Source organism: Scyliorhinus torazame, chromosome 5 (assembly GCF_047496885.1).
Source record: "Scyliorhinus torazame isolate Kashiwa2021f chromosome 5, sScyTor2.1, whole genome shotgun sequence".
Classification (NCBI taxonomy): Eukaryota; Metazoa; Chordata; class Chondrichthyes; order Carcharhiniformes; family Scyliorhinidae; genus Scyliorhinus; species Scyliorhinus torazame.
The window spans coordinates 123,812,311-123,819,645 of record NC_092711.1 but is presented as its reverse complement, the minus strand read 5'-3'; the positions used below and the strand labels follow the sequence as shown (position 1 = coordinate 123,819,645).

The window sequence follows — 7,335 nt, the reverse complement described above, 5'->3', positions numbered from 1 at the left end:
AGCTGGCAATCCACGAACGTGTACAATGTGCAACCTCACTGTGCTGCTGCAGATTCGCATGGTGAGGCTGAGAGGCTAGGCCACTTATTACAAGACGACTGCCTTTTCTCATTTAATCTCTCCTGACTTGCACCCTGTCAGAGCGCTTTCCTGTTGTTCTGTTTGCTCCCACCGGGATTTGACTTGGTTAAAACGTCCGACATTTCTAACCCGTCCCGGTTTTAATGAAAGGTGATGGTGAAAGACGAGCTTTGTTGTCCTGTCGACAAATCCCGCCTGACTCGCTGAGTTGTTCCAGTATCTTCCGCAGATGTTGGATCAACTTTCGATGGCTATAACAGCGTGCTTCTGTGCCAGTTCCGCGGCTCGTTGGTCTAGGAGTATGATTCGCGCTTTGGGTGTCTCGATTGCGAAACTTGCGGGAGGTCCCGGGTTCAAATCCCGGACGAGCCCTTTGATAACGTTTTCTGTTGGTCAGGCGATGTGTTTTCTTCATTTCTATGCGGCTCATTCGGCGGGATTCATTCACATTGGGTTTGCTTTGAGAAGCTGAGCTCACACAGCAGGGAACCAATAGGTTCGCGAGACAATCGCGACATTGTCTAAAAGCTTGTCTATGTGTGGACATTCACTTACCTCTATTGACTTATTCCAGTAGATTCAGGCAGCTCTCTGTATGTTTCATTTTATTCAGTTCAACAACAGCAGACTGTGTAATCTCTCTTCTCCCTCCACCATCTGTTTATTTCCATCAAGTTATTTTCATTCCTTCCATTGGTATGTTTTACCCTCAGCATTGCCCCCCTCCCCCCAGCCCATACCATCCTACTTGAGCAATCTGATCCCTGTGGCCAATTGTTCGCTGACACACTGCTTACTTTGTTCTGCTATTAACACATTCTGATCTCTTGAGGCGCCACTATCAGCACCTTTGTTAGCCTTGACTAGCCTCATTTACATTCCCTTTTTCTTTCTGTCCGAGACATTTTCGTCATTTTCCACCTATTGCTGTCCACTCTATCGAGGCCCAATCGGGCACGCCAACCCCGCCCCATCCACATTAGTCTGAATCTGACCCCATTTCCAGTTCTCCAGCTTTGACAAAGAGTCACCCAGGCCCGGAACGACCGCTGCCATCTCGCTCCACAGAGGCTGTCAGTCCTGCTGAGATTGTCCAGTATGTTCTGTTTTTGTTTCAGAATGAAGCATCCGCATAAGTTGCATTTGTCGTTCATTTAGACATGTTTGAGATGGTGAATAAGTATGTTTATCTGCATTTGTAAATGCATGAAATTCTGTTGTGGATGAACTAGCTCCGAATGTCCAAAATAAGAAGGTCCTTTTCTTCTCATTGCCTGTCGAAAATTCAGTGCTTGTGACTTAATGTGGAATTTATTTTAGTGGCTCATGAGAGACTAAACCTCATAATCCTCGAACATACGAGATGGGGGAACAAAAGTACTTTGTGCAAACATTCCTCACACAACATGAGAAGCACTTGATGTTTCTACCCGGTATGGCCTCGGGGACCTTTCCCATGTTAGGGGAATGTGCTAACCACTACACTACAGAAACCGCTGGCGGTGCAGTAATCAATGGACTTGTGCAATGTTCAACCTCACTGTGTTGCTGCAGATTCTCATGGTTCGTCTGAGAGGCCATGTCACTTATTACAAGAAGACAGCCGTTTCTTTAAAACCGATGTCTCAACTTATAAAACAATCAGGAATCGAACTTTACAGACCTGAAGATAAGTTATGCTTGAAGTGGAAGTTAAATTGAGAAGGCAGGGCTTTCGAAAATAACCACAACCATACGGGTGCATGCATTTTGCTATTACTCGTTGATGAAGACCAGTTACGAGATTGCGGCAATAGTCAGCAACAGACTAAACTGGAAGTACGAGAAGTTTCTGCTCGGTTTCGAACTTTTCGCGTGTTAGGCGAATGTGATAACCATTACACTATAGAAACAGCTGGAAATCAACGGACGTGTACAATGTGCAACCTCACTGTGTTGCTGCAGATTCGCATGGTGAGGCTGAGAGGCCAGGCCACTTATTACAAGACGACTGCTGTTTCTTTCAAAAGCAGATGTTTCAACATATAAAACCACAAGATGTAGAAATTAGATCGAACTTAACATGATCTGCGTTAACTTCACAGGGACGTGACCCATCTAATCCACAGAGCCAAAGTGGAGAATTGAACTGACTGGAGAGCTGCATCTTAACGCTGACCTCCCGGACCTCGGCCTCCTGAAATGTTCCAAAGAAGCTCAACAAACACTCGAGGAACAGCAGCGCATCTTTCCACTGGGCTCAATACAGCTTGCACACACATAGTGTGTGCAACAGTCTCACACTGTAAATGCTGCCCCCATTCTGTGTGTACTTCCATCGCAGATTTGGGTTTGAATCTTGTTTCCACTTCTTCTTTGTATCCGGGCGGTAGTTGTTGAGAGCTGGCACAGACACAGCGGCTAGAATGGCCTCATACTGTGGTGTAATTATTCTCTCATTCGATGCTCACCTCACTCTGTGGCCAGGGAACCCTAGGCCTTTTCTCATTTAATCTCTCCTGACTTGCACCCTGTCAGACCGCTTTCCTGTTGTTCTGTTTGCTCCCACCAGGATTTGGCTTGGTTAAAACGTCCGACATTTCTAACCTTCCACGGTTTTAATGAAAGGTGATGGTGAAAGACGAGCTTTATTGTCCTGTCGACAAATCCCGCCTGACTCGCTGAGTTGTTCCAGTATCTTCCGCAGATGTTGGATCAACTTTCGATGGCTATAACAGCGTGCTTCTGTGCCAATTCCGCGGCTCGTTGGTCTAGGGGTATGACATTCACTTACCTCTATTGACTAATTCCAGTTGATTCAGGCAGCTCTCTGTATGTTTCATTTTATTCAGTTCAACAACATCAGACTGTGTAATCTCTCTTCTACCTCCACCATCTGTTTATTTCCATCAAGTTATTTTCATTCCTTCCATTGGTATGTTTTACCCTCAGCATTGCCCCCCTCCCCCCAGCCCATACCATCCTACTTGAGCAACCCTGTCGCCAATTGTTCGCTGACACACTGCTTACTTTGTTCTGCTATTAACACATTCTGATCTCTTGAGGCGCCACTATCAGCACCTTTGTTAGCCTTGATTAGCCTCATTTACATTCCCTTTTTCTTTCTGTCCGAGACATTTTCGTCATTTTCCACCTATTGCTGACCACTCTATCGAGGTCCAATAGGGCACGCCAACCCCGCCCCATCCACATTAGTCTGAATCTGACCCCATTTCCAGTTCTCCAGCTTTGACAAAGAGTCACCCAGGCCCGGAACGACCGCTGCCATCTCGCTCCACAGAGGCTGTCAGTCCTGCTGAGATTGTCCAGTATGTTCTGTTTTTGTTTCAGAATGAAGCATCCGCAGTAAGTTGCATTTGTCGTTTATTTAGACATGTTTGAGATGGTGAATAAGTATGTTGATCTGCATTTGTAAATGCATGAAATTCTGTTGTGGATGAACTAGCTCCGAATATCCAAAATAGGAAGGTCCTTTTCTTCTCATTGCCTGTCGAAAATTCAGTGCTTGTGACTTAATGTGGAATTTATTTTAGTGGCTCATGAGAGACTAAACCTCATAATCCTCGAACATACGAGATGGGGGAACAAAAGTACTTTGTGCAAACATTCCTCACACAACATGAGAAGCACGTGATGTTTCTACCCGGTATGGCCCCGGGGACCTTTCGCATGTTAGGGGAATGTGCTAACCACTACACTACAGAAACCGCTGGCGGTGCAGTAATCAATGGACTTATGCAATGTTCAACCTCACTGTGTTGCTGCAGCGTCTCATGGTTCGTCTGAGAGGCCATGTCACTTATGACAAGAAGACAGCCGTTTCTTTAAAACCGATGTCTCAACTTAGAAAACAATCAGGAATCGAAATTTACAGACCTGAAGATAAGTTATGTTTTGCTTGAAGTGGAAGTTAAATTGAGAAGGCAGGGCTTTCGAAAATAACCACAACCATACGGGTGCATGCAGTTTGCTATTTTTCGGTGATGAAGACCAGTTATGAGATTGCGGCAAAAGTCAGCAACCGAACAACCTGGTAGCCCGAGATGTTTCTGCCCGGTTTCGAACCGGGGACTTTTCGCGTGTGAGTCGAATGTGATAACCACTACACTACAGAAACAGCTGGCAACCACAGACGTGTACAATGTGCAACCTCACTGTGCTGCTGCAGATTCGCATGGTGAGGCTGAGAGGCTAGGCCACTTATTACAAGACGACTGCCTTTTCTAATTTAATCTCTCCTGACTTGCACCCTGTCAGAGCGCTTTCCTGTTGTTCTGTTTGCTCCCACCGGGATTTGACTTGGTTAAAACGTCCGACATTTCTAACCCGTCCCGGTTTTAATGAAAGGTGATGGTGAAAGACGAGCTTTGTTGTCCTGTCGACAAATCCCGCCTGACTCGCTGAGTTGTTCCAGTATCTTCCGCAGATGTTGGATCAACTTTCGATGGCTATAACAGCGTGCTTCTGTGCCAGTTCCGCGGCTCGTTGGTCTAGGAGTATGATTCTCGCTTTGGGTGTCTCGATTGCGAAACTTGCGGGAGGTCCCGGGTTCAAATCCCGGACGAGCCCTTTGATAACGTTTTCTGTTGGTCAGGCGATATGTTTTCTTCATTTCTATGCGGCTCATTCGGCGGGATTTATTCACATTGGGTTTGCTTTGAGAAGCTGAGCTCACACAGCAGGGAACCAATAGGTTCGCGAGACAATCGCGACATTGTCTAAAAGCTTGTCTATGTGTGGACATTCACTTACCTCTATTGACTTATTCCAGTAGATTCAGGCAGCTCTCTGTATGTTTCATTTTATTCAGTTCAACAACATCAGACTATGTAATCTCTCTTCTCCCTCCACCATCTGTTTATTTCCATCAAGTTATTTTCATTCCTTGCATTGGTATGTTTTACCCTCAGCATTGCCCCCTCCCCCCAGCCCATACCATCCTACTTGAGCAATCTGATCCCTGTGGCCAATTGTTCGCTGACACACTGCTTACTTTGTTCTGCTATTAACACATTCTGATCTCTTGAGGCGCCACTATCAGCACCTTTGTTAGCCTTGATTAGCCTCATTTACATTCCCTTTTTCTTTCTGTCCGAGACATTTTCGTCATTTTCCACCTATTGCTGACCACTCTATCGAGGCCCAATAGGGCACGCCAACCCCGCCCCATCCACATTAGTCTGAATCTGACCCCATTTCCAGTTCTCCAGCTTTGACAAAGAGTCACCCAGGCCCGGAACGACCGCTGCCATCTCGCTCCACAGAGGCTGTCAGTCCTGCTGAGATTGTCCAGTATGTTCTGTTTTTGTTTCAGAATGAAGCATCCGCAGTAAGTTGCATTTGTCGTTTATTTAGACATGTTTGAGATGGTGAATAAGTATGTTAATCTGCATTTGTAAATGCATGAAATTCTGTTGTGGATGAACTAGCTCCGAATGTCCAAAATAAGAAGGTCCTTTTCTTCTCATTGCCTGTCGATAATTCAGTGCTTGTGACTTAATGTGGAATTTATTTTAGTGGCTCATGAGAGACTAAACCTCATAATCCTCGAACATACGAGATGGGGGAACAAAAGTACTTTGTGCAAACATTCCTCACACAACATGAGAAGCACTTGATGTTTCTACCCGGTATGGCCTCGGGGACCTTTCCCATGTTAGGGGAATGTGCTAACCACTACAATACAGAAACCGCTGGCGGTGCAGTAATCAATGGACTTGTGCAATGTTCAACCTCACTGTGTTGCTGCAGATTCTCATGGTTCGTCTGAGAGGCCATGTCACTTATGACAAGAAGACAGCCGTTTCTTTAAAACCGATGTCTCAACTTATAAAACAATCAGGAATCGAACTTTACAGACCTGAAGATAAGTTATGCTTGAAGTGGAAGTTAAATTGAGAAGGCAGGGCTTTCGAAAATAACCACAACCATACGGGTGCATGCATTTTCCTATTCCTCGTTGATGAAGACCAGTTACGAGATTGCGGCAATAGTCAGCAACAGACTAAACTGGAAGTACGAGAAGTTTCTGCTCGGTTTCGAACTTTTCGCGTGTTAGGCGAATGTGATAACCACTACACTATAGAAACAGCTGGAAATCAACGGACGTGTACAATGTGCAACCTCACTGTGTTGCTGCAGATTCGCATGGTGAGGCTGAGAGGCCAGGCCACTTATTACAAGACGACTGCTGTTTCTTTCAAAGCAGATGTTTCAACATATAAAACCACAAGATGTAGAAATTAGATCGAACTTAACATGATCTGCGTTAACTTCACAGGGACGTGACCCATCTAATCCACAGAGCCAAAGTGGAGAATTGAACTGACTGGAGAGCTGCATCTTAACGCTGACCTCCCGGACCTCGGCCTCCTGAAATGTTCCAAAGAAGCTCAACAAACACTCGAGGAACAGCAGCGCATCTTTCCACTGGGCTCAATACAGCTTTCACACTCATAGTGTGTGCAACAGTCTCACACTGTAAATGCTGCCCCCATTCTGTGTGTACTTCCATCGCAGATTTGGGTTTGAATCTTGTTTCCACTTCTTCTTTGTATCCGGGCGGTAGTTGTTGAGAGCTGGCACAGACACAGCGGCTAGAATGGCCTCATACTGTGGTGTAATTATTCTCTCATTCGATGCTCACCTCACTCTGTGGCCAGGGAACCCTAGGCCTTTTCTCATTTAATCTCTCCTGACTTGCACCCTGTCAGAGCGCTTTCCTGTTGTTCTGTTTGCTCCCACCAGGATTTGGCTTGGTTAAAACGTCCGACATTTCTAACCTTCCCCGGTTTTAATGAAAGGTGATGGTGAAAGACGAGCTTTGTTGTCCTGTCGACAAATCCCGCCTGACTCGCTGAGTTGTTCCAGTATTTTCCGCAGATGTTAGATCGACTTTCGATGGCAATAACAGCGTGCTTCTGTTACGTTCCCGGGGCTCCTTGGTCTAGGGGTATGACATTCACTTACCTCTATTGACTAATTCCAGTTGATTCAGGCAGCTCTCTGTATGTTTCATTTTATTCAGTTCAACAACATCAGACTGTGTAATCTCTCTTCTACCTCCACCATCTGTTTATTTCCATCAAGTTATTTTCATTCCTTCCATTGGTATGTTTTACCCTCAGCTTTGCCCCCCTCCCCCCAGCCCATACCATCCTACTTGAGCAACCCTGTCGCCAATTGTTCGCTGACACACTGCTTACTTTGTTCTGCTATTAACACATTCTGATCTCTTGAGGCGCCACTATCAGC

General features: G+C 45.7%; 1 non-coding gene across 1 annotated transcript; it reads right to left on the bottom strand.

The window, feature by feature from the left end:
* Positions 1–4,125: 4,125 nt before the first annotated feature.
* trnav-cac (transfer RNA valine (anticodon CAC)) lies at positions 4,126–4,198 on the bottom strand. Its single transcript has one exon. It is a non-coding gene; the product is annotated as a tRNA-Val (tRNA).
* Positions 4,199–7,335: the final 3,137 nt, after the last annotated feature.